Source organism: Chlorocebus sabaeus, chromosome 9 (genome assembly GCF_047675955.1).
Source record: "Chlorocebus sabaeus isolate Y175 chromosome 9, mChlSab1.0.hap1, whole genome shotgun sequence".
Lineage (NCBI taxonomy): Eukaryota > Metazoa > Chordata > Mammalia > Primates > Cercopithecidae > Chlorocebus > Chlorocebus sabaeus.
Window position 1 is genome coordinate 72,902,672 of NC_132912.1, and position 27,722 is coordinate 72,930,393.

Here is a 27,722-nt window from a genome sequence, read left to right on the forward strand (position 1 = left end):
TGGCCCTTTCAGTGGCCTAAAGAGTTCCCCTCTGGAGGACACTACAACTGCATGGCGGGCCCCTTATTTGCCCCTGTCCAGCAGGAAGTAGCTAGAATGGTCATCATCCAATTCCTAACAGTAGTTGAGGTGTCCTGTTTAGAGGGGGGATTGAGAGGTGAAGCCAGCTGGGCTTCTGGGTCAGGTGGGGACTTGGAGAACTTTCTGTCTAGCTAAACGATTGTAAACATACCAATCAGCGTGCTGTGTCTAGCTAAAGGTTTGTAAATGCACCAATCAGCACTCTGTAAAAACGGACCAATCAGCACTCAGTAAAATGGACTAGTCAGCACTCTGTAAAATGGACCAATCAGCAGGACGTGGGTGGGGCCAAATAAGGGAATAAAAGTTGGCCACCTGAACCTGCAGCGGCAACCTGCTTGGGGCCCTTTCCACACGGTGGAAGCTTTGTTCTTTCGCTCTTCCCCATAAATCTTGCTGCTGCTCACTCTTTGGATTCACATTACCTTTATGAGCTGTAGCACTCACCACGAGGGTTTGTGGCTTCATTGCTGAAGTCAGCGAGACCATGAACCCACTGGGAGGAACAAACAACTCTGGACATGCAGCCTTTAAGAGCTGTAACACTCACTGCGAAGGTCTGTGGCTTCACTCCTGAAGTCAGCAAGACCATGAACCTACCGGAAGGAAGAAACTCCAGACACATCTGAACATCTAAAGGAACGAACTCTGGACACACATTTTTAAGAGTGTAACACTCATCGTGAGGGTCCATGGCTTCATTCTTGAAGTCAGCGAGACCAAGAACCTGGAAGGAACCAATTCTGGACACACGCTTACCTATATGCATGAAGGCAGAGAATTGGGATGAAAGTATACAATTAACTGGGTAATAAATGAATTATCAATTCTCAGTTGATGAGGCCTCTAGAGGTGGCATCAGTTCAAAGAGGCCCAGAGTTAGCTCATTGAGGATCCCATAGAATAACTGAGAGACAGGATTGCCAAAGGGCTACATTGGGTCTACTCTAATGTTGGTTTGGAATTCATTCATTCATTCTAGATGACTCGTGTGCCAGACATAATTCTTAGTCTGGGGATAAATATCAGTGAACCAAAAATAGACCCTGTCCTCTTGATGTTTCCTTTCTAATGTGTGTGTTTTTGTGGATGGGGGTGAAGAAAGAGTAATAAATAAACCAAATTCTCTGAGATTCTCCAGAAGGAATCCTGGATTCTGTCTTGGTCCAGGGCTGAAGCTCATGGGTCATGTTTTCATGGGAATTTGCAGGATTAACTTGCTTTTCTGTTAGATTCTGCAGTTTTTATTTTCCCAATGTGGGATTACAAACGAATCTTACTTTTAAGAATCAAATAGTCTATGATAGACACTGTTGGTTGCCTATGAAATATCCATGTATTCTCCTCTGCTTGCTAATTGACAGAACCCTAATTTGGGTCAAGAAAAAAAGGCATAACGTTATGCAGCTTGATCTTGTATCTTCTTCCTGCTTAAGACAGTTATATTTGGTTAAGACAGATGCATAGCAGTTCTAATAGAACTGCCTCATTATTTCCAGCAGCTTTGTTGTGTTTTACTCTATGTATGTAACAGAATTTATTTAGCCTATTCTGAATGGATGGACATGTTTGTAGTTTTCAGTATTTTTTGTTTGTTTTGTCATGTTGCTGTGTGCAATGAATATTCTTGTTCATATATCCTGGTGTACTTTTTGAGTGTATACTTAGGAAATATTCATGGAAGTGGAATTACCGTATCAATGGGAATGTTTGTTTTAAAATTTCATAAGTATTACATTTAATTGGAAATATTCAAGTCATTAAAGAGTATGCATAATTTATAATTTAAGAGATCTTGTCATATTTCTCTTCCAGAAGTTCATGTCAGTTTACACCCCTTCAACAGTGTATACTGAGAGCTTGTGTTCCCAATACTTAACCAGCACAGATGATACCATATCAAAAATTTTCAATTTTGGCTGCTTGGTGAAAATAATATCTTGGTTTATTTGATTTGCATTTAATTAATTATGAGTACAATTGAACAATTTCTAAGTACTTATTAGCCCATTGCCCTTCTTTTTACATAAATTGGCTTTACAGATCCTCGCCCAATTTTTTTCTATTGAGTTTTTTTTTTTTTTTTGAGGTAGAGTCTCACTCTGTTGCCCAGGCTAGAGTGCAGTGGCACCTTCTCAGCTCACTGCAAGCTCCACCACCCATGTTCACGCCATTCTCCTGCCTCAGCCTCCCAAGTAGCTGGGACTACAGGCACCCACCACCATGCCCGGCTAAATTTTTATTTTTTTAAATTTTTAGTAGAGATGGGGTTTTACCGTGTTAGCCAGGATGGTCTTGGTCTTGTGACCTCATGATCCACCTGCCTTGACCTCCCAGAGTGCTGGGATTACAGGCGTGAGCCACCACGCCTGACTGAGTTCTTTTTATCCCACCATAGTAAATTCAGAAAATTAGCTTTTTGCCTGTTTAATATGTTCCAGGTATTTCTCCATAATTTGTTGTTTATTTTTTGACTTTTGTTTTATTTTTGAATTATATAGAAAACAAAATATTTTTGTAGTCAAAATTTTAAACCTCTTCCTTTGTAGCTTCTGGGTTTTGAGTTTTTCTTAGAAAGGGCTTTCTGCTTAATTATTATAAATTTATTGTATATACTTAAAAAATGTATTATCCATAAACATTTCCATTTAGTTATTATAAGTTTATTATACATAAACTTATATATTCATACTTCCAGAACTTTAAAATTCTTGCTACATCTGTAATTGAATTTGGGCAAAAGAGTAAGCTTTATTTTAAATTTTTCTCCTAAATGTTTATTCATTTGATCCATTATAATTTATTTAAGAATCACCCTTTTTCCTGATAATTTGAAAAGCCATATTTATCATAAGCTAAGTTTATATTAGAGTACATTTCTCAGCTGTCTTTCCTTTTCTATTAATATTTGTTCCTATTTTTTCCAATCCCTACTTTTTAAATAACTTCATTTCATAATATGTTTTAATAACTGGAAGGAATAATCCTTTTCCATATTCTTTTCTGTCCTTTCAGGATTTTCCTAGATGTAATCACATAATATTTATTTCTAGATGGATTTTAACATTTTATCAAGTTCTCATGTGGTCTGTGGACATTCAACAGGGAGAATTAACACTTTTGTAATGTTCAATTTGCCTATACATCACTTTTTAGTTTATGTAATTCTTCTTTTATGACCCTCAGTAGAGTTTTAAAGTTGTTTTCATATCAGTATTTAAAACATTTCGATTGGTATCATAAATGATCTCTTCCCTTCCATCATATTTTAAAATTAGTTATTACTTGTAAGAAAGTGAGCCGTTGATTTGGATCCACATTTGTATTTTTAAGAAGTGCCTCTGGTGGTTGATACACAGCTAATATTCAGATGGGCTTTTGGGATCTCTATACTGCTCTTTTGGATTTATTTCTTCAACCAGGTGTTTCCTCAGATCTGTAACTAATCTGCCCACATATGCTTTTAAAATGTCATTTATAAAAATTAACTTTTTTAAAATACAAAAGTTATATATGTACATTTATTTAAGTAAAGGGTATCTTAGCCAGGGTTTTTGATTATAACTAAACTCTACTTTAGCTGGTTTAAGCAACACGAGTTTCATAAATGACATTAGGCAGTTCATAGATTCTCCAGGAAAGCCAGAGAAACGTCAAAAACAATGCAGCTGGGACGATTGGACAGTGATACTGAAGTACTGGTTTCTACCATTTGGTGCTTTTGGGCTGGACACTGGAAGCCCCATCACAGCTTTCCTAGAAGGATCTGATTCCTGTGACCTTCTAAAATCTCACCCAAGCCATGTTTGATTGGTGAAATCTGGGTTCTATTTCAGTCAGTCAATTTATTGCTCCATGTTATTCTGATTTATTTTAATGTTGTTTTATCTGTTAGTAAGGACTGATATTCCCTAGTGAGGCCATACAAATTGTTAAAATATGAAATGTTTTTGTACTTCTTCCTTACTCTTACTAGTGATTTTCTTTCACCTGGCCTCTGCTTGAGACCCCCTGGACCTTTCCTAGAACCAGCAACTGAAAGGTAAACACTTGGCAAAGGATGAGGCTTCCAGGACAGCTCCAGGTTAAGCTCTGATTGCTTGGGGCCTGAGCCATGCTGGTTGTTAAATATTTATAGTATCTCTCCTACTGTTACTCAACTGACGTCCAATTAGACTCTATGTATTTTTTAAGGCTTTTCTGACCCTCTAATAATAATTACAAGTCACACCAATGAAAGAATATATGACAGTTTATTTAACTAGTCCGTTACTGATGCACATTTAGGTTGTTTCTCCCTTTTGTTGCTACACACAATTCTGCAGTTCATGATATACATCTTTATACGTATGTTCAGATCCCTAGAAGTGGCATTACTTTGTTCAAGAATTTGTGCATATAAAATTTTATGGATACTGCCGCATGCTTTTCACAGAGATTTTACCAATATTCACTTTGACCAACAGTGTATGAGATAGCTCACATTTCTTTATCTTGGCAAAGAATATTTCACAAAAAACCAATTTTATCTTTTTAGCAATGATTTTTTTTAAAAAACGAAAAGAAGAAAATTAAGTTAGTTTAGTATGAGTGGCTCTTAATGAACATATACCAAGGTAGCAAAAAATCATTGTTCTCTTTTCTAATTAATAATATTTTTATACTTTTCTAGAGACCAAGGTAGAATTTGGTTTTACTTTTTAAATTCTACTTTTCTGATATATGGAAAACATTTGTCAATTCCCAATATGCTGTTACCACTCTCATTTTCCATTATTATGCCAAATGCCAGCAAGAATTATGTGATAATATGTACGTGTTTTTCAGTGCCTTGTAAAATACTGGTTCTCAACTCAGGGTGCTTTTGCTTCCCAGAGGACATTTGGCAATGTCTGGAGACATTTTTGGCTGTCATAACTGGGGGGCAGGTTGTTTTGGCATCTAGTGGGTAGAGGCCACGGATGCTGCTAAACATTTTACAACACACAGGAAAGCCCCGCACTATAAAGAGTTATCCAGCCTCAAATGTCAATAGTACTGAAGATGAGAAACCCTACTTTAATAGAATATACCCAGCAATGGGCATTTATCTAAATTGTTAAGCATTCTCTTGCTATCTTTTCTCCTTTCTTGTTTATCAATTTCCTCTCCATATTGTTGGTACAATCTTTTCATTTTAAAGACCATTCTCCTTGGGAGACAAGATGAAAGCAAAGTAAAAATGTTGTCATTTTGTTTTCTCTCTATTGCTTGTTAATATGAAATCTGCCTGGGGGAGGAGGGGACTTGTACCTTTTTTGTCCTTCCATGCTCAAACACAACCGTAAAAGTTTTTGTGTTGTTTAAGTCTTCGCTCATCCTAGGGCTACACCACTTTTCTAACAGACCAATACTACAATGATTTGTTCTTCCTAACCTTTACCCTCTTCCTTCTTCTTTTGTGTGTTCTTTAAACATCTCAGCTTTTTAGAAAGCTCCTTGTATGCCATCTGTGTGATGTAGTAATGGCTTAAGTTTTTTGACCTATTTTTCATTTAAAGTCTGTGGCTCTGGGACATTCTTCTATTTTCTCTCAACTGCTAAGCAATCTAAGATACTTGTCTTACTTTGCTTTGTGTTTTCTTTCTTTGCTGTAATGAACTCTAAGGTGATATGTTCAGTTTTCCCCAAGGTTCCTGTCACTTTCACTTCCCTAACGTATCATTCTTTGTTGGTAATAATTAAATCCAGGGTAGCAGTTCCATTCTTTGCTTCTTTTGCCCTCTGAATGATGAAGCTGCTGGTAGAGAGGCAGGAGATAAAGGAGAGGAATGCTTCAGATTTTAATTACTTTATTGTCTTTTGCTTTTGCCAAATTCTTGGATGTTTAAATCTTTGCCAGGTCTCTTTTTATCTTGACCTGTCACTTCAGTCAACTTTCTTTTCTTTTTAGCCTTTCCGTGACTTCTTTCCTAGAATTTATATTTCTGGGTATTTCACCGAGAACACAGAAGAGATGTATTCTAAATTTTCTTTTGTCTTGGAGATAATTTTCCCTTACATCTGTAAGAAAGTGTCTTCCTCTTTTATGTTACACAATTTTTAAATTTTGTTTTTTTTCTATTATTTTTGAAATGCTTAAGATTTATATTTAGTCCTGGTGTTTGTCATAAATGAGATATATGTAGCCTTTGAGCTCCATCACTATTAGTTTTGATTCTACAGAATTATTCTCTCAAGTCGTAAAAGTGAAGGCCAAGTATCTTGTTAAGTTTCTGGGCTACATAAGGTACATTTCCATCGGGGCGACTCTTTTCCTATTTGTATTATTTGTTCCTCTACTTGGGGGTGAATTTAACCTGAGATAATTTGAAGCAATTCGATTCACCTTTCTAAAAGAGATACATAAAACCTAATCTCCAGAGCACCCTTTTGCCTGCATTTTTCTTGTGTCTGCCTTCTCTGTTGGGGCTTTCTCATACCAGAGTACAATATGTCATTCTTTCCTTGTCCTCTCTCATCCTGTGCTGCATTTCTGGGACTCAAAGTCTTCTGGCTGAGTGTAGTTAGAAATGTGTTGCTAGGAGGTGGCTAGGAAACACCCCTGGCTACCTGAAAAGCAGCTTCTTTGAAGTAAGGCAGTGCAAGCTGACTTTTTGATTGATTGTGTCAGCCCCAAGTCATTGATAGGATGTGAGGCTTCATGGGTGAGATGTGAGGGTCTGACTCTGTGCTGTTGCAAATTTAGGCACAAGTGAGTTTCAGCTCCCTTTTTCCTCCGTTTGTAATTCATGAAGTAGATACGGTAAAGTGACCAGATTTAGTAAATAAAAACACAGGACACACTCTTGATTTAAATTTCAAGGAAACAAATATGTGTGTGTGTGCAGGCGTGTGTGTGTAAGTATGTCCCAAATATTGCATAGGACATACTTATGCCAGAAAATTATTCTTCGTTTATCTGAAATTCAAAGTGGGCATTTCATATTTTATCTGTGAACCTTAAGGTAAGGGAAAATTTCCTCCAGTGTTTGGAAATCATCAATGAGATCCTTATCCTTTTGTGTCTCTGATACTAGTGTAAAAGGGTCTTTTTCTAACTTGACAAAGCTTGCCCTTTCTAGTCTTATTTCAGCTGCAGCGCTGGTCAACACTGGGGAGACTGGAAGAAATTTGTAGAGTCTGGGAGCCTTCAAACATGAGAAGACTGCAGACCTGGACTCTTTCCTTTTACAATGTATCTGTTGTTAGGAAGCGTTCCCCTGACCCCTGTATCAAATTAGTCCTGATTAAAATTTGCTAGTGAGAAAGAACACCAAAGACCCTTAAACTAGAACCCCCCTTGTGGCCTATGTTACCCTAGAAAGGTTTGTGTCTGGCACATGTGTAACTGACTGGAAGGTCCTCCTGACTCAGCCACTAGGCTTGGTAAATTAAAACGTTGAAGGCATAGGTTCTGTGCCATACATATGCAGGAATAGTATGCTTGTCTTAAATCATTGTGACCTCTCACAGGATCCACAGCAGCAACAGAGTGCAGCAGGAGAAAGGGTCTCACTGGACTATGGGGAGTCAGCTTCCATCAGTAAACTGTGTGCCAGGAACAGAACACCAGCATCCTTCAACAGAGCCCACTTGTATTCTAATCCACGTCTCTGGTTTTCTTTCTTTGTGGCATGTGAATGGAGATGCCCCCAGAGTTCCTGAACAATTTGAGAGACAAGAGAGATACTGGATTCCCTGCCAGTCTGGCAACTGGGAAGTGATTTTAGCTTGAAAAATTAATAGGAATGACCTCATTTTTACCCAAAACTGTTGAAGTGGACCCCGCTATTACCATATATACACATATATTTTATAAATATGACATCATAACATATATCATTTTATAATTGTTCTGTTCTGTGAAAGTTTCTTTTTTCCTTTTCCAATGGCATGACCTCAGAAGACTGTATATATTTTTCTGTGTTCTTGTGCTTTGCATTTTTGAATATACCTATATTGCTTAGATTAATAAAGATGTTTATAAAAGACAATCAGGTTTTGTGATTTCTTTTAATTCCTGGGTCTTTCTCTTCTCTGCCAGCCTGTATCATTAATATATTTTAAAGACCAAGCTCAAAAATTCACCTGAAATAAGTAGTCATCCTTGGGTAAATATTTTTAACTTTGATTACTTAGGTACCTCAGCCTTTAGTTTATATGATATAATCTTACATTTAGGCATATGTTAATTTAAAATATATTGGTTATTGATCCCTATGATAGCATTCTAGAGGAAAATTATTTATGATCTTAGGATAGGACATAATTTCTTTTTTTTGTTTGTTTTTTAGACGGAATCTTGCTCTGTCGCCCAGGCCGGAGTGCAGTGGCGAGATCTCGGCTCACTGCAAGCCGCGCCTCCCGGGTTCACGCCATTCTCCTGCCTCAGCCTCCCGAGTAGCTGGGACTACAGGCACCCACCACCGCGCCCGGCTAATTTTTGTAAGTTTTAGTAGAGACGGCGTTTCACCGTGTTAGCCAGGATGGTCTCTATCTCCCGACCTTGTGATCCACCCACCTTGGCCTCCCAAAGTGCTGGGATTACAGGCGTGAGCCACTGTGCACAGCCTGGACATAATTTCTTAAATAAGACGCCCAAAACATAGCCATAAAGTAAAATACTGAAATTATTGCATTAACGCAAAAATTAATTAATTGAAAGACTGAAAAAACAATAAAAGAAACAAAAACTACCAATTGACAGGGTTTGTTTACATTCATCCATATAAAGTGGATCGCATGGTTTCCCAATCCTCTGGCTCCCTATATCCATCCCCTTTGCCATGTGACTTTGCAATTCCTCCTACTAGAGGCAGAGTGTATTTCCCTGCTCTGTTAATGTTAGACTTGGCCATATGACTTGCTTTGCCCATTAGAATGTGGGCAGAAAAGGCAGAGTGCCAACTTTGAGCCTTCACCTTAAGAGGTACTGAATGTTTCCATTTGCCTGTCTTGTGTTTCTGTTCATGAGAAGAATACGCTCCAAGTGGCCTACCTGTCCAAGGAGGATGAGAAAAATGTGGAGCAGATCTGGATCCTAAAACTATAGCTTGGGGCAAGCTAAGCCAGGTCCATTCTGAATTAGCCAATCTTTAGCCAACCTGAAAATCCACAAGAAAGAATAAACCTTTTCTTAGGCCACTAAGTTCTAAACCTCAGTGGTGGTTTTTTTATATGGTGTTATTGTCAAAATAGTTGACTCATACACCATTTAACAAAAGTCATTTATCGTAAGATTTTATTAACAACTCCAAAAAATTAATAAGGAAGAGATAAACAATGAAAAAAGGAATAATCCAATAGGGTCAATGGTATGTGAAAAGGTAATTCACAGAAAAGAAAATTAGAATGACCCATAAATAAGTCAAAAGAAACTTAGTTTTCTTCACTAGTTACTGGGTAAAGACACATTAAAACAACATGGGATACTTTATCATACTCATTAAATTGGTAAATATTAATGTATGGCAATAACCTAGAATGTGTAAGGATATGAAGAAAATGGAACTTTCATCTACAGATGGTAGAATGGTCAAGGGAAGGTATCCTAGACAAAGAGGGACATATGAAGGAGGGAGAGGATATTTTCAAGGAATATTACTGACAAAAGATTACACTTTCAATATATAGGTAATTCTTTGAAATAAGTAAGGAAATGAACAGGCAACCTAGGAGAAAAACAGGTGAAGAATACAAGTAAGGAATTCATAGAAAGGATATTTGAATGGCTGACTAATCAACTAAAAAGAGATTAGCATTTACACTGGTAATCAGAAGTGCAAATCAAAATAGTGATATCTGCTTTGCATGTCCCATGTTGGTAGGAGTTAAAATGTCATGTAATATCTGGTGTTGGTGAGGAGGTAGGGACATGTGAACCTACATTCTCTGCTGGTGGTGTGTTTTGGAGACCAATTTGACAATATTTATTGAAATTGAATACTCACATTCTGACCCAGAAATTCTACTTCTGAATTGTATTAGTTTGCTAGGACTGCCAGAGTAAAATACCACAGACTGGGATCTTCAAGCAAGAGAAATTTATTTTTCCATAATTCTGGAGGCTATAAGTCCAAGATCAAGGTGTTGGCAGGTTCGGTTTCTTCTGAGGCCTCTTTCCTTGGCTTGCAGATGACCACCTTCCTCACATGATCACCCCTCTAGGTGCACATTCCTGATGTCCTTTCTTCTCTCTGTCCTAATTTCCTCTTCTTATAAGGACACCAGTAAGATTGAATTAGGGTCCATCCTGACAGCCTCATTTTAACCTAATCACCTCTTTAATGGACCTATCTCCAAATACAGTTGTATTCTGAGTGAGTTACTAGGGCTTAGGACTTCAACACAGGAATTTTGAGGAGATACAATTTAGCCTATAACAGAATGGACTCTTGCATAGGCACACAAAGAGACACGTATGTGAATGTTTATTACAGCATTGTTTCCTATAGCAAAGAGTTGGCTATTACTGAAATGTGCTTGATTAGTGATATGGACACAAAATATAGTTATAAATGCATGTGACAAAATGCTATACAATGGAAAATAAAGGAACAAACTAAATCTATTACATTAGTTAGGAACTCATTTTTATCAAATAAGAAGTCTGGAGGTAAGAAGTTAATAACGGATGTCATCAAGGACCCAAGTTCTTTCTGTAGTTCTGCTCTGTCATCCTTCCTCTTCAGCTTTGCAGTAAGATTGTTTTATTTCTAGGCACCTTACCACAGTCAGGTTAAGGAAGGCATGGCAAGGGCACTGATGTCCTTTTGATAGGGAAATCAAAAGCTTACTGTCTCAGTGGCCAGAATTCTTTCACATGCCATTCTGAGTTGCAAAGAAGGCTGGGAAATCAAATGTCCTGCTTCCATAGCAGAGAAAGATAAGGGAGAACAAGGTTGGGACTATGTGCTGAGTGAGCAAACATTCAGTGTTTACATCTTTATAGTCCAACATAGAAAGACCAAACAAAACAAAACAAAACACCACACAATGAAACAGAGAGAGAGAGAGAGAAAGAGAGAGAGAGAGAGAGAGAAAGAGAGAGAAGTAGAAAGAGATGGGAAATACAATATTATTTGTGTAAATTTAAACATCCATACACATAAAGTTATATATTCTTGTAGACATATATAGAGTATGTAAAAAAAGTTATGGAAGTTTAATTGGAAATGTACCCATTAACTACCATAAGAAGCAAACAGGGGAACAGAACTGAGGACAGGGAATATAGACTATGAAAACAAAAAATAAAACAGGCTTTTCATGGACTAGTCCACCAGTGAGGACCATGACTGATTGTGTTAGTCTGATTCTGTGCACCCAAGACCCAGGGGGAAAAAAGTGGATTGGATTGGCTTGGGATGTGTGTGTGGGGGTTACTCAGACTGTTTGATTTGGCAGGGTTATCATTTGAAGTAAAAGAAATGTGATTCATTGGCTCTATGACTGAATTTAATTATTTTACCTTTCTCTGTGATAAGCTTCATTCTTTTGAATACAATTGATGACCTAATAGGAATGATGTTATAGTTTTAATTTAGTGACTACAGCAGTTATATTTTGGAAAATTTAGGGATATTACAAGTTTTGTAAAATTGATTTTATTTGTTTTTGTGCATATATTTCTTTTGTTCTATTGTGCAAAATCAGTAGACTAGACTTAGAGAGTCAATGAAAGACATGAGTAAAATAGACATGGCTGCTTAGTAGTGAAATCCATCACTCTCTGGTTTTCTGTTATTATCTTTGGAAACGGAGAGTGTGGGAGAAAAGGATTTCCTTTCTCTCTTTCTAATATAGCCTCAGTGACTGAGTGACTCTCTGCTCTGGAATGAAGCAGGTTGGCACAACTCCATAAGTCTTATGTGGGAACAAGACACAGAGGTTTCTATTTTTTCTTATTGTCATTTGTTTGTGTTTAGTTCAGTATTCTATCTTTAACCATCCTATACCCAATCTTCCAAAAAAAATACTCAATTTATTTATATATGTGTTAATGTCCCTTTAATTTTCCCTATTAAACATGTCACAACTTTGGAAGAAGCTCTAAACATACTTACATTTTAGTACCATGTTTTCTTGCTATCCAATTATAAATTATTATCATGGATGGAGTAGATGATTTCCATTGGTGACATGGATTCAATTTACTAAATAAAGCTGTGTGGACATAATCGTTTTTATCCATTTAAAAATCAGAGGGGCAATCTATTTGATGTGTTTCACAGCAGCCCTCTAAAATTCAATGGCATTTTGGTTTTGAAAAGCAGAATTGCACAAAAAGAAAAGTATCTTTCCACAAAATAACAATAATTGATAAATGAATTATTTGGCATGGTAATTAACATTCCATTATATTCTGTGTGCAATTTTATAAATAATTACTCTTCATAGAAGTTTTATAGGTCTCATTTTACATCAGGAAAACAGGGTAAATTGGGGTCATTGTGGATGAGGCCAAAGAGGGTAAAGTGAGTTTGAATTTGAACCCAGTTTGTTTTGCATTTCTTACTATTCTTATTATGACATTTCTTCTCATCATATTCTTCACTGTATTTGTTTTGTAAGGTGGCTGCCTTATTCCTTCTATAATTAATCTTGGAAGAGCTCATCTACTCATGGATTAGAGTGTAACATGGATGGACAGGTTACTATATCTGTATCTGTAGGCATAATTTTTCTCCAAAGTTCATGGATTCTGCATTTCCAGTTGCTCATGGGACATAACGATTTGCATATGCCACTGCACCTCAAACTTAGCATACCTAACCTATGTCAGAGTCTGAGCTTGCACTATACCTGTCAATTGGTGTGAATATTACCTTCTAAGAGCCCACTGAAGTAATTTAGGGGAGTAATAAGTTGTTTTGAAGATAAATGAAATACAGTAGTCACTTTGGGAGGTCGAGGCGGGCAGATCACGAGGTCAGGAGTTCGAGACCAGCCTGGCTAACATAGTGAAACCCCGTCTCTATTAAAAATACAAAAAATTAGCCGGGCGTGGTGGCGAGTACCTGTAATCCCAGCTACTTGGGAGGCTGAGGTAGGAGAATCACTTGAACCCGGGAGGCGGAGATTGCAGTGAGCCGAGATTGTGCCATTGCACTCCAGCCCGGACGACAGTGTGAGACTCCATCTCAAAAAAAAAAAAAAAAACAAAAAACAAAAAACACACACACACACACAGTAGGCCCCTTATCTGTAGCTGCATTTTCTGTGGTATTGGATACCCAAGGTCAACCCTGGTCTGAAAATATGAAATGGAAATTCCAGAAATAACCAATCCACAAGTTGTAAATGTGTACATTCTGAGTAGCACAATGAGATCTTGTGCTTTTCTGTTATGTCTCAATCAGGACACGAATCATCTTTTTGTCCAGCATGTCCTGCTGTATATGCTACCTGCCCATTAGTCATTCCTAGAGGCCATCTAGATTTTCAAACGGACTGTCACAGTCTGGCCCCAAAGTGCAAGACTTCTGATACAGGCATATTGTTATAATTGCTCTATTTTATAATTATTATTGTTAATTTCTTACCTAATTTATAAATTAAGGTTTATCACAGTTTGTAGGTATAGGAAAAACATATATAGGGTTCAGAACTATCTGTGGTTTCCAGAATTCACTATGGGTCTTGGAACACATACGTTGTCTATAAGGGGGGACTACTGTATATATAAAGTATATTGAAAATTCAGATAGAGCATATAGTGTATGGAGGCATTTTTGCTAAAAGTAAAAAGGAATATTTTAAGTAAGTCGTATCTATTCACTGCTTATTCAATCTCTCCCTCCCCCTAAGCATTATCCTTAATTTTTTTTTAAATCTACAAATAGAATTGAGACTAATAAGGCCTTCAGATGTAGGTTCTTAAGGCACCTAGGGAAACTGAAAACCATTGAGCGAAACATAGTTCAGGAGAGCCTGTGTCAGGTACCAAACTCAGAGTTGAAAAGTAAAGTAGATTTAAGTGGGTAACTAGAAATAACAACAACAAAATTATTTATATACATATTCCAAAATGTGTGGATGATTGGCAAAAAGGATAAACGAATCACTGACAAAGCTGACTTTTCAGTTTTCTTCTGAATAGTGGCTTATCCTATAAGTTAATTTGAGAAAAAAGCCCAGGTATCTATTTTATATTATAGCGAATATATCTGTTTAGAAAATTGAAGATATAAAATTTCATGAAAGAATATAGTTAAGAGGGATCTATTTTATTTCCAAATGTAAAATGTGATATTTACATGGCTATTGTTAGTTATTACATGAGGAAAGAAACTACCACATTTGAGTATGAGAAATGATCTTATAGAGCAGTTTCTTTCAGTGAGAACCCAATACTTGTTTTTATTATTAGAAACAGAATTCCCCTTTAAAGGAAAATAACCCGTAATTTCTTATTTTGAATGACAATTGAGGGAGAGAATTAACATTTATTTTCTCTTTGGAAAATTTAGTACTTTAGCATAGAGGATGTGTCATTAGTGGCAAATCAGAGCATGAAAAAAGAGGTTGCTCTTTGAACTTGTTTTTTCACTTTTGCCATAGTTAACGTGATGTTTGTGATATAATAGCATCAAAGAAACAGAACATTTTTTATCTTCAGCCAAGATAAATTTGTGGGAGTTAATGATTTTAGCTAATTAGATAGTAAAATTTTTATTTTTAGAATAAATCAGGCAAATTGCTGTCCATGTCTTTCCACACTGAATGTTAAGTTATAAAATAAATAACCTATAAATTATATGGGAACTTTGTTAGTCATAATACTGCATGTTTATGAGAAATATAATAATGCTGTAATAACAGGAAATATATTTTTAAAAATTAGCCTGTGGCTTCTAATACATAATGAAAATTTAGCAAATATTAAACAGGGCAATTACAATATATGAGTTAAAGAGGTTGCAAACATCATATGATTTTGAAGAGAGATTTTATCCTATAGTTTAGTTCTGTTTTCTTCAGAATTTGTTTTGGATTTTTTAATGGAGTTTAGAATCTTTATGTAAGATTGTTGTTTGTTTGTTTGTCCCAGAAAAATTTAGGATTGTGGAAAGTCTTTCTGATGGTTGAACCCAGTTCTGCTACTTCTTGGTAATTCTGCCACTTCTTGGTCTTCTAGTGCTTTTCTTTTATTTCAGAGGATGCAGCTGATGAAGCAGATAGAGGAGGAAATAATGGTAGTCTGATACAGATGAGAAACATTAATCTGGGCTCTAAAAGTCAAATTTATATGGGCAAAGTAAAATGGGATATTTCCAAGTGCATTTACTAAGGAAAGTCGAGATGACGTGTCCCAGTTCCTAGCTGAAGTATAAAAATACATGTTATTGGGTGCAATATGTGGGCTTTCAGAATCTAATAATACCCTCTACTGGCTAAATGAGGGATTGTGTTTAAAAATGAGTGACTTGGCTTTTTTGTTTGTTTTTAAAATATGGATGATTGCTCTATTATAAAGATTGAGCAGTGCAGAGTATTGTGAAATAATATAGGAAAAATTGTAAATGTGAAGAATGAAGCCAATATGTTACTTAAATGTTTTCTAAAGTGAAATTAATGTAGAAATATCTATAACTGGAATTTCTTAATCTTTTGGTCTATATTTTAATCTTGAAGTAGGTCATAGGGAAGGAATGCAGTAGGGGGAAAAATACATGAATCTCTGGCTCCTATCCTCAATAACAATTTGGATTAATTGGAGATATTTAAATTACCTTCATTAGTTATTCCTGAATTGCTTTTGTAAGAGCTATTGACAAATATCTGAAGGTGAGATAAGAATTGCTTTTCTTACCTCACCATTGGGCACTAAGCCTACTTCCTGGGTGATGGGATCAATCATAACCTAAACCTCAGTATCATGTAGTATACTCATATAACAAACCTGTGCAAGTACTCCCTGAATCTAAAATAAAAATTGATATTATAAGGAAAAGAAAGAATGGCTTTTCTGTGGATAGCCTGATTTAATTTCTGTTAAAAATAACTGGCATATTCTTAAGTAACCTGAAAGCTTGATCACTTCAGGGAAGTATCATATAACATGCCTGTTTTACATTTTTTCTTTCTACTTTTACAAATTCTCAAAAATTCTACTTTGGGATTTACAGTGTTTTGGGTACATAATGACCATGCAAGTTGTATTTACAAGTTGATAGTGGATAATGTATTATTATTTCGTTGTAAATCTGAAAAATAGAATTTCTGGTCTGATTCTGCTGTTTGATGTTACCCTTCACTGGCATGTTGCTTTAAGAGCACCCATCCCCCCTTCTTGCTTGGGCCACTGTGTCCTGTCAGTCATCCTGAAATACACTAGGGTGCTTGTCAGGCTGTTTGCTTACAGATGCATCATAAGCCAAATTGTGAGCCATGATAGTGGCACTGAATTTCTAAATACAAGAAATTGCTTAGACAATTGGTTTAGTATCTGTATATGGGCAATACTCTGTCCTGCAGTAGGTGAGTGGAGTGTCAAACTTTTAAAAATCAAACTTTGCTATAAGGCAAATCCTAGTAATTATAGATTATCTGTTGCTCGGTTAGATAACTTTGGGGGAAATGAAAGGACATTATTTCTATAAAATGGGATGAATAGAAACTATTATGTTGTACAATTTTTACTTTTATAACTAATTTTCCTTTTAGTAACACTAAACTCGAGACTATTTTATGAAAGCTCCAATTTTAAATGTCTACTTTTCCGAGTATATTAGCAGGCATTTCAGATTTAGATAAAAATGTGGTTCTCTTACACATTTTTTTATTTCACAACTCAGGCAGATTCAATTGAGCAGAGGCTCGAGTCTGCTGTTTATTAGTGGTTTTAAAAATAGCACTAAAACAAATTCTCATGTGCCATGCCCAAGCTATAGTAGTCTTACATCAGCTCATTTAAAAACCCCTACTCTGTAACTGAGCTATTACTATAATGATTGAGTAACTGTATGCAAGGCACGTGAAACTTTACATACTTTAGACACAAAAATTGTACAGTAAGTAGGTTATTTGTGCAAACAATTTAATCGCTGTTATGGGCTTTTAAACTTAAATTGTGCACGGTTGTTTTCCCTGTAGTTTTTGTGTGCAGACTTAAATATTTTTAAACAGAGAATTGGTAAAGCAAAAAAGGAGAAACTCGTGATTTCCAATACTTGTATATTCAGTACGGTAGAGCATAGCTAAGAGGCAGCAAGAAGTTAAAGTTGTAAGGCTTTATCTAAGGTAAATGAGAAAAGATTGCTTTTTCAGATACCTAGAATGACTCTTTATTTATTCCTTGCCTTGTTCGAGAAAGGATTTAAGGTGGTTTATAAGGCTGCATGAAATTCAAGATAGGATAAATTAAGTGTGGAGTGAAAGAAGAAAGAAAACAAGTATGGGATATAAAACAGCCAGGAGTAAGAAAAAACAATAAAATAAATGCAGCAATTCTCAATGATAACTGTGGTGTATTATGGATTGGTAAGAGAGAAAATACAGGGTTTCAGAAATCTTATGGTGGAGTTTCATGCAAACCAGTTGCCTCCTCTTACCTCAGTGGCAGTCTGGAATAAGGAGAATATATTAGATTGTGAATATTAAATACGCTTTAAATGTCACTTGTGTTTTGGTGAAAAATAATGAAGAACTGCTACCCTTTTAACCCACACACTAACTTATGTGAACATAAATGTGGCCCCAAGTGTTCAGAAAAAAATTTGGTTAGTTCAGAAGAGAGATTAAAGGAAGCTTAGTTTTTTGGAAACAACCGGAGTGATCTAAATAAGATAAAATATCTACATATTAGAACAGACACGATCAAGACAATGTTTAAAATAAAATATATTTAGCAATTTTGTATAAATATATGAATACTAGTCCTAGTATTTAAAAAAATACATTGTTGTAAATGGGATTAGCTACTTTCCTTCTTTTCACCCTTTTAATCTAGCAGTAAATTTAACTTGAATTTCAACTTCTGTAAGGTCAAAATTAACTGGATTGATCTAACTGGTAAAAACAGTTGTTGAGTAGAAAGAAGGAAACCAGAGACAGGACTTTATAATGTACTTTCATCTTCAAATACTCGCAAGACACCTACTATGTTGAAGACTCTGGTACTCTGGGCCTTGTACTCACTACACTGGGCTTGTCTAAGTGAACTAACTTAGAAACTCGCTGCTGTCACACAGCAGTATTGAAAAGAGACAAGAGGGTAGTAGTTAAAATTTGCTAAGGATTTTCATTGTTGTCTTCTGATATTATCATGATGAGCCAGGGACAGTCACTTGGCTCTTTTTTATTCATTGTTAAAAGTAAGGTCAATAAGAAATGATTCACCAGGGCTGTGGTTGTGAAGAAAACCTAGACCTGTGATGGGAAGCTGGTGTCTGAGTCCTCTGACGTCCTGCCCAAGTCCACAGCTGAGGCAGTCCCTCCCAGCCTGCCCCTCCTGCGACTGCCCCAGATCCCGAGAGGGAGGCCATTGTGCAGAGGAGCACAGGAAACAGGAGACCCACCTGAGGCTCAGCCCTAGCCCCTCAGCCCACCCGTGGGAGAGTTTATTGCCTGGGGACTGCCCTTGCCCATGCCTCCAGCTACAGAACAATTCAATTGCTTTTTTTTTTTTTTTTGGGTCCAAAATAAAATCTGAGCTAGCTTTAACAAAAAAAAAAAAAAAAAAAAAAAAAAAGATTTTGTTTTTAAAGCAGTACAAAAACAGACAAATACTGAAAGCTCTTATTTTTATAGTTTTGTACTGTAAACACATAGATAGGTTGACTTAGAGTTCTTGCCAGAAAAATTATAAATTAAATATATAACAAATAACTGATCAGATGTCCAGGATGACATTGAGAATAACCTGGACACACAGGTGTGAAGCCTGGGAATGAATACTATTAAGAAGTTAGGTAGGGTTTAGGCACCAAATACTGTAAATTGACAGATGTACAAGAAGGGCCAAGACACTTAGAAAGAGCGAATTAACTTTTGAAAGTATTAGTTCAGAGAACTTAACAAAGAGCTCATGGAGCCAAAGGATATCAGTGGAAACTTGTAATTATATAGTGGATGAAATAATGTAGAAATATTTCTGTGCCACGTGGATAAGAGATGAACAGAAAAGATATTTTTAAAAGTCAAATTTATCGAGAAATAATTTTTATATACCATATTAAATTCACTCCTTTAACATTTACAGTTTGATGAGATCTGACAATCATATACAGTTATAGAACCATCATTACCACAATCAAATAGAATATCCCCAACATGCTAAAAAGTTTCTTTGTGCCCTTCTGCAGTCAATTGATTACATCAACCGTTGGCATCTGGCAACTAGCAATCTGTTTTCTGTCCCTATATTTTTGTCCTTTCAAAAATGTTATATAAATGGAATCATATAGTGTGTACTTATTTATATCTGATTCTCACTCACAAAATGCTTTTGATATTCGTTCATATCGTTGCCTGTATACTTGGTTCATTCTTTCTTCTTGCATAACATGTGATGGTATGCTTGTGTCACAAATTGTTTATCCATTCACTTGTAGGTGAAAATTTGAGTTGTTTCTAGTTTCTGACTACAGTAGCCCCTTCTTATCCATGGTTTCACTTTTAGCAGTTTCAGTTACCCATGGTTCAAAAATATTACACAAAATAAGATATTTTGAGAAAGAGCATGAGTGAGCACATTCACATAACTTTTATTGCAATATATTGCTAAAATTGTTCTATTTTATTATGTCATTGTTGTTAATCTCTTACTGTGCCTAATTTATAAACTTTATTAGATGTGTGTTGAATAGGAAAAAACATAGTATTTATAGGGTTTGGTACTATCCCAGGTTTCAAGCATCCACTGGGGGTCTTGGAACATATCCCCCAAGGATTCGGGGGGATGACTGTCTTATGAATAAGGCCACCATGAATGTTTGCATACAGGTATCTATGTGGACATAAGTGTTTATTTCTCTTGGCTAAATACTTAAGGAGTGGAATTGCTGAGTTATAGAATGGGTATATGTTTAACTTTATAAGAAACTTCCAAGCTTTTTTTTTTTGTTTTTTTGAGACGGAGTCTCGCTCTGTCACCCAGGCCGGAGTGCAGTGGTGCGATCACGGCTCACCGCAAGCTCCGCCTCCCGGGTTCACGTCATTCTCCTGCCTCAGCTTCCTGAGTAACTGGGACTACAGGCGCCCGCACCACGCCCGGCTAATTCTTTGTATTTTTAGTGGAGTCGGGGTTTCACAGTTAGCCAGAATGGTCTCGATCTCCTGACCTTGTGATCTGCCCGCCTTGGCCTCCCAAAGTGCTGGGATTACAGGCGTGAGCCACCGCGCCTGGCCCCAAGCTTTTTTCTGTAAGTGGCTGTACCAGTTTACGTTTTCCCTAGCAGTGTGTGAGATTTCCAGTTGTTTCTCATCTTTGCTAGCTCTAGTATTTATTATAATCTTTCAGATTTTAGCCATTCTAGCATGTATGGAGGAGTACATATTTTGGCTTTAATTTCATTTCTCTAGTGACTAATGATGTTGAACATTTTTCATGTGCTTATTTACCCTCTATGTATTTTCTTTGGTAAGATGTCTTTTCAATTTTTTTTTTTTTTTGCCCATTTAAAGAGTTGAGTTGTTTTTCATTTAATTATTGAGTTCTAAGTGTTCTTTATATTTCCTGGATACAAAACCTTTGTCATATGTAGATTTTCAAAATACTTTGTCCCCGTCTATGGTTTGTGTTTTCACAAAGTTTGAATTTTCATGAAGTCCAGTTTATCAACTTTTTCCTTTATGGATCATGCTTTTGGTGTTGCAGCTAAGTAAACTTTGCCAAGGTTGGAATGATTTTTTTTCCTGTGTTTTCTTCTAGAAGTTTAATACCTTTAGTTCCTACCTTCAGCTCTATGATCCATTTCAAGTAAGTTTTTGTACGTGATGTGAAGAAAGGGCCAACATTCCTCCCTCCCTCCCTCCCTCCCTCCCTCCCTCCCTCCCTTCCTTCCTTCCTTCCTTCCTTCCTTCCTTCCTTCCTTCCTTCCTTCCTTCCTTCCTTCCTTCCTTCCTTCCCTCCCTCCCTCCCTCCTTTTTCTCTTTCCTTCTTCCTTCCTTTTCTCTCTCTTTGCTGCAATTAATTGCTTTGGGCATACGTCACTTTTTATTTTTATATTTGAGGTAAATTCCTAAAAACTGAATTGCTGGGTCAAAGTTTAAATTCTTACATATACATATACATGTACATGTATTGCATATTTGCCCTCCATAGGGATAACATTTTAAATATCCAGAAGCAAGGTATAAGAGTATTTGTTTTTTCTGCAGCCTTACTAACAGAGTTCGTTATCAAAATTTTGGTATTTGCCAATCTGAAAGGTGAGAAAGAATATCTCAATGTATTTTAATTCTCATCTGTCTTATTATGAATGAGGTTGGGAGGCTTTTTACATGGTTAAATTTACATATTTTTCCGTGAATGAGAAATTGCATTCAACCTCAAATAGTATCTATTGATCTCTTGCTATGAAAGATGAGTGTTTGTGGCTTTTCCATCTTTTTTTTTGCTGTGTAATTCCACAGCAAATTGCTACTCTGCCCACCATGTCCCCAAATGTATTCTCAGTCCATGTGTATGGCACACTTCTAATGTTACTAATGTTTTATTGTTTGCTTCCATTTGTTTCTTGAATTCTAAATTGTTGGGGAGAACTAGGAGGGTGGTGTTTTGAAGCTAGGGGAGAAAAATCATCTATTTCCTATAGAGAGGATACTTAACATGTGCAATAAGAAACAGTTAAGTAGGGTTAATAGGTATTTAGCCAGTGTTCCTGGAGAAACTTTAAGAAAATATTGATAAATAATGAACTTGGATGGTTAGATTTAAAGATTCTGGCAGAGACTTTTGAAAATTCTCTTCAAGGAGTATGACAGAATGGAAAACTAGGAGACACAGAAGGAGCTGAAATTCCCCAGTTACATACTATTTGTTTTCCCAAGTGTATTGATTTATAGAAAAATGAATATAGTGTTTTCAAGGACTTTGGTTTCATTTTCTTTATTCTGATAAGCAGGCTTTTATTCATTTCTAGCTAAACAGAGAACAAAGAAGAAATGAGAATTTTTTTGGCTTCACATTGAGGTTGGTGAGAATTCTACCACCTTTGCCATTCTCTTTTTGTTCTCTGCTTTTTAAAAATATCAGACCTTACAAGAATTCATATACAGTTGAGCTATTTTACAATATATAGAATGGAATGGTCCCATAGGCTCACTGGACTTGCAGCAACAGAAGCCTCTGTCACCTTCAAAGTGTATGTGAAGGGCACGTTACTTCTGCCCTGGTTGCTTAAACTTGATGCCTTCTAGCTGAAGGTTATTCTTGTTCTGGTGATTCAGTGAAAGCTTCTCTGTTGTCTCATATATTAGATTAGCTTCTTCTTTGACTTCAATTTGACTAATTTAGTTCTATGGCTTTTAAAAAATATGTAGGTAACCTTCATGCTGGGTTTATATAAGATGGGTCTCCATTTTGGCATAATTTTTATATGGTACAAAATGTCCTTAAGTAGAAGGCATTGCTACATAGAGTAACTAACCATGAGGCATTTCTGTCCTTTCTCTGTAGCTGCAATTTTGAAAATGTTTGCCATTGTGGTGAGCTTTTAGTGTGAACTGACATTTTATAAAATAAGTAAATGGTATGTTATCAGGGTCATAAAGTCGTCTTGTGAAATTCTCATGTACAATGAAGTCAGAAATTGAATTATGACTTTTTGCTTTTTTTAATCAGAAGGACATTGTAAGACCTAAATATAAGTAGAATCTGTTGTTTTCTTTTGTTTTCATATTTCATATTGGTTAAGGTAACTTTTTTTTAACCATTTTTGCTGCTTTCATTTTGGTTGTATGTGTGAGGAAACATGTTTAATTTTGGTTGCTATGGCTAGAAGATACAAATTTTTTAATTTAATTAATTTTGTTTGAATCTTTTCATAAATAATTCATAAAACTCATCATTTTGGGGGAGGCTCAATTTGATCATTTTTCAAAAAACATCAATAAGATGGTTATCTAAAGGTTTAATAAAGAGAACTTCAAATACTCAAATAAGCTTTATAAAGTTTGAGTTACAACATGCTAATGATATTTACCTTTCGTTCTAAAATGTAACATTGTTTTGTTCTATTGAAACTCAGAGATTTTGGATGCTAAGGAAATAAAAAGTACAGACTCTTGGAGTTCCCCACACTTAGTGCATCTAACAATTGTAGCCCTAACCCTGGGGCATACCTTTTAAGTGCCACTCTGGAATTGATTTCAAAGGGCTCAAGATCCTTTAGGAGGCTGTTGTGCATTAGGAATGTGTTTGTTTGGTTTTTTTTTAAAAGAGTACTTTAGGCATGTTGCATTTCTAATTAGTGCACATGTAGGAAATATACCTTATTGATTTTGAAGTGATTTTGATGTCAAGAAATCCAATAAAATGAGGCATCAGAGGGAAGCTTTGTTTTAAAGTCTTTTGTAATGAAAACAATGAGTGAAACACTCTTGAATAATAATTATGAGCTCTATACATGAGGGAGAGTTTTAATCTGAATGTAGACAAGTAGATTCTGTTCTTTCACTTAAAAGGGGATAATGATATCAGCTAATGTTTGTTGAGCCCCTGCCAGGTGTCAGAGATATTGGCTAAGTTAATGGATTTTATATGGATTTTCTTATGTAATCTTGAAGATCCCTTTGAGGTAGGTACTCTTATTATTCTCATTTTATGGATTAGGAAACTGATGTTCAGGAAAGATCAGTAACTTAGCTAAAGTCACCAGCGAGCAGGGAACAGAACCTGGATTCTCACCCAGGCAGTCCAGCTTTAAAGCTGACACTGATAATCACTGAGGCCTAATAATGGTGAGAGGTAAGAGAATTTAAGAACGCTTTAGCAGACAGTGGAGGTTGCGGGGTGCAGCAACAGGATGTCTCACGTGGGCTGCCGCGTATTACCCGGCTGAGGGTCTGAGTGGAGATGAAATCTAGCCCTCCCTCTGCTGGGCAAACTGTGGGCCTTTCTGCTGACACTCGCAGGGCTGTGTCTACTCAGAGAGTGGCATAGTTTTCTTTTTTTTCTTTTCTTTTTTTTTTTTTGAGATGGAATTTCACTGTTGTTGCCCAGGCTGGAGTGCAATGGCATGATCTCAGCTCACTGCAACTTCCGCCTCCCGGGTTCAGGTGATTCTTCTGCCTCAGTCTCCCGAGTAGCTGGGATTACAGGTGCCCACCACAATGCCCGGCTAATTTTTTAAAATTTTTAGTAGAGATGGAATTTTGTCACGTTGACCAGACTGATGTCGAACTCCTGACCTCAGGTGATCCACCTGCCTTAGCCTCCCAAAGTGCTGGAATTACAGGCGTGAGCCACCGCGCGCGGTCAGTTTTCTAATCCATGTGTCCAGAAGGGGCATATTTTTTAAATTCACCTGAAGGCAAATCTCAATTCTATAATCATACTCTGAATATTACTGCCTGTATTTCCATTCACTTGCAATAGCGGACTTCAACCTACCTCTTTCTAGTCTACATGCTTCCTTGGTGGTGTCATTGTATCTACCTTTATGCTGACAACTCCAAAAGTTACATTTTCATTTCAGATTTCTCTTTCAAACTCTGCTCTTGTATATCCAACTGCCTACTTTACATCTTCACTTTGATGTTGATATGCACCTCAAATTTATCATGTCACCAGCTGGACTCTGCTTCTTCCTGCTCCTCTTGCAGCCATTCCCACCTCAGTTAATGGCAACTCCATCTTTCCAGTTGCTCCAGACCGAAAAACTTAAAGATATCTTGAGTTCTCTCTATCCTAGGTTTAATCTTTCATGAATTTCTGTTGGTTCAATTGCCAAACTATATCTACAATCTGAACCCTGTGTCCACTTCTGCTACCACCAACCAGTTCTAAGCCATTATTTTATCTCATCTAGGTTACTATGGGAACTCCCAATGGCTATCCCTACTTTTTCTTTTGCCCTTCATACTTCATTCTATTCACCAGAGTGAGTCCTCTAAAGAAAAATACAGTTGATGTTTTAGTGCTCAGACATCTGCAGTAGTTCTTATGATCTGCAGCCCCCATTACCTTTCTGTCTTTCTCTCTTACTATGCTCTTTGTAGCTCACTCTGCCCTACTTAGACTGGCCTCCTTGCTGTTTTGCCACTGCTTTCCTGCCTTAGGCTTCTGCTGTGATGTTACATCTGCCTGCAGTGCTCTTCCCCTGGCTGTCTGCTTGGCTAATTTTCTTGCCTCTTCAAGTTTTGCTCAAATGTCTCCTTCTCAATGAGGCTAATCTTGACCTTATTTAATACTGAAATCTGCTCTGAACTTCTCTATCACCCAGCCCTGCCTACTGTATTCTGCTTTTTCTTTTTAAAAATAGCATGTGTTATTTTCTAATATATGAAATCATTTACTTTTTATTATCTGTATTGTTTATTGTCACTCTATTCATGATTGGCACAGAGTAGACAGCCAGTAAATATAAGTTGAAAGAATGAATAAATGAATGATGCCCTATAGTCTAGGGATGCCTCTGATCTCACATCACTTTGCTCTTATAGCCTACCAAAAAGCTAGGTGGAAGAGTTTATAAAGATTATTGCTCTCTATGTAAATACATCAAAAATATTTGTAAAGTGCAAGAAGAGCATTTGAAAAGAATGAGACCCAACTGTTCCTTCATCACATATGATATCAGGCAGTTGCTTGATTTTACTGATTCTCTGACAAACCTCAGATCCTTTTGTTTACCAAGTGAGTAGAAGGTGTATGTATTTCTTTCTTGGTAGGCCAAACATACCAGCAAATGATTGCACTGGAAACATGGAGGTGGGGCTTGGAAAACCAGTGTGTATACAGATTGTAGTGGAAGTTTTATGTTAGAGTTGTCTTCTTTCTATTTCATTTCACTCTAGCCAAGACTGAATTGTATAAAATCAGCTATGATAATATTGTGTGGCAAACTTCCTTTGCCTCCTTTTCCTTTACTTAAATCTTCTTGTGATGATTTAGATTTTTTTTTTTTTTCAGTTAACATTTGGTTTCAGTGCTATACATTATTCCTGACTATATTATACTAATTTTTCTGAGGCATGGTAATGGGGGAGAGCAAGGCTTATAAAGTTGTTATGCATTCAAGATAACATCTTTTTTTTTTTTGAGACAGAGTCTCTGTTTCACGATCTTCTAATCTCGGCTCACTGCAGCCTCTGCTTCCTAGGTTCCAGTGATTCTCCTGTCTCAGCCTCCTGAGTAGCTGGGATTACAGGCACAGACCACCATGCCTGGCTAATTTTTGTATTTTTAGTAGAGACGGAGTTTCACCATGTTGGCCAGGCTGGTCTTGAACTCCTGACCTCAGGAGATTGTAGTGGAAGGCTGGCCTCAACCTCCCAAAGTGCTGGGATTACAAGTATGAGCCACCGCACCCGGCCTCAAGATAAATTCTTAATGAAAATTTTAAAAATGCTCTTTTAGAACATTATTTCAGTACTTGACAGTCTTTCACTAGTTACTGATCCTTTCTTCTGATATTTTGGGAGGATAGGGTATTAGGCAAAGGTGAACATTTGTGATGATGGTGGGGATTGGCACCTACTATTAATAAAAATATACTCTTTTATATTTAACTAAATAGAGTTTCACTAAATGAGATCCACCATGAATCCATGAAGCCCAAAGATACTTTTGGTGGAAAACTTGTTGACATGATCAGAATAGTTTAAACTTGAGGAAGAGACACTTATTTCCAGATAAAACCATCAAACGTGTATGAATGTGCACACCTGTATGTATGTGCTAGTGTTATGACAATAATTAGAGCATAGAAAGAACCATGTTAATAGAGATGATGTATAGTACTTATCAGGAGAAAACATAGGAGAAGGTCAGTAATAAATAAGGATAGTTACCTGGGAGAACACAAATTAAATACAATCACAGATATACTAATAAATCATGAATGTTTTTGACTATTTAACCTTTTAATTATTTACTCATGAATGGAATTTTGAATGTCTACAAAATAATTTTAATAAAAAGTAGAGAAATATACATATAGTGAATGCACACTCTTGCATGGAAATCAGAAGCTTAAGGAAAGAGAAGTAAGAGAAGTGATATTGTCACAGAGCTTATTACTTCAATAACTTTCCTGGTCCAGGTTTAAAAAACTTACAGTAACAGATGACACGTTCTAAAAATTTTAAGAAACCTTCTCTTAGAAGTGGAATAACTAAGCCAGGTGTGGTGATGTGCGCCCATCGTCCCAGCTACTTGAGAGGCTGAGTGGGAGGATCGCTTGGGCCTGGGAGGCGGAGGTTGCAGTGGTGCGCTGTGATCATGCCACTGGCACTCCAGCTTGGGCAACAGAGTGACCCTGTCTCCAAAAAAAAAAAAAAAGAGGTGGAATAACATGACTTTTCATCTTAACTCTTTGGCAATTATATATCTCAGTATATTGAGGAAACAATGAAAGAAGCAAATCTGGCCACTTGGTAATATGGAGTGCTAGAAAGTCTGGACAGGCCTATCTTTAACGTTTGTAGTGGGAAGTGTGAGGGTACAGACG

General features: G+C 36.6%; 1 protein-coding gene across 2 annotated transcripts in view; it reads left to right on the top strand.

Moving 5' to 3' along the window:
• Positions 1-27,722, top strand: part of CTNNA3 (catenin alpha 3) — a 1,853,344-nt gene that overhangs the window by 87,130 nt on the left and 1,738,492 nt on the right. The window contains exon 3 of one of the 2 annotated variants that reach the window (XM_007963302.3): positions 8,397-8,547. The gene's annotated coding sequence lies outside the window, so the exon portion shown is untranslated. Of the gene's footprint in view, positions 1-8,396; positions 8,548-16,477; positions 16,585-27,722 lie in introns of those variants that run through there. The other variant, XM_007963300.3, reaches the window with a different exon arrangement.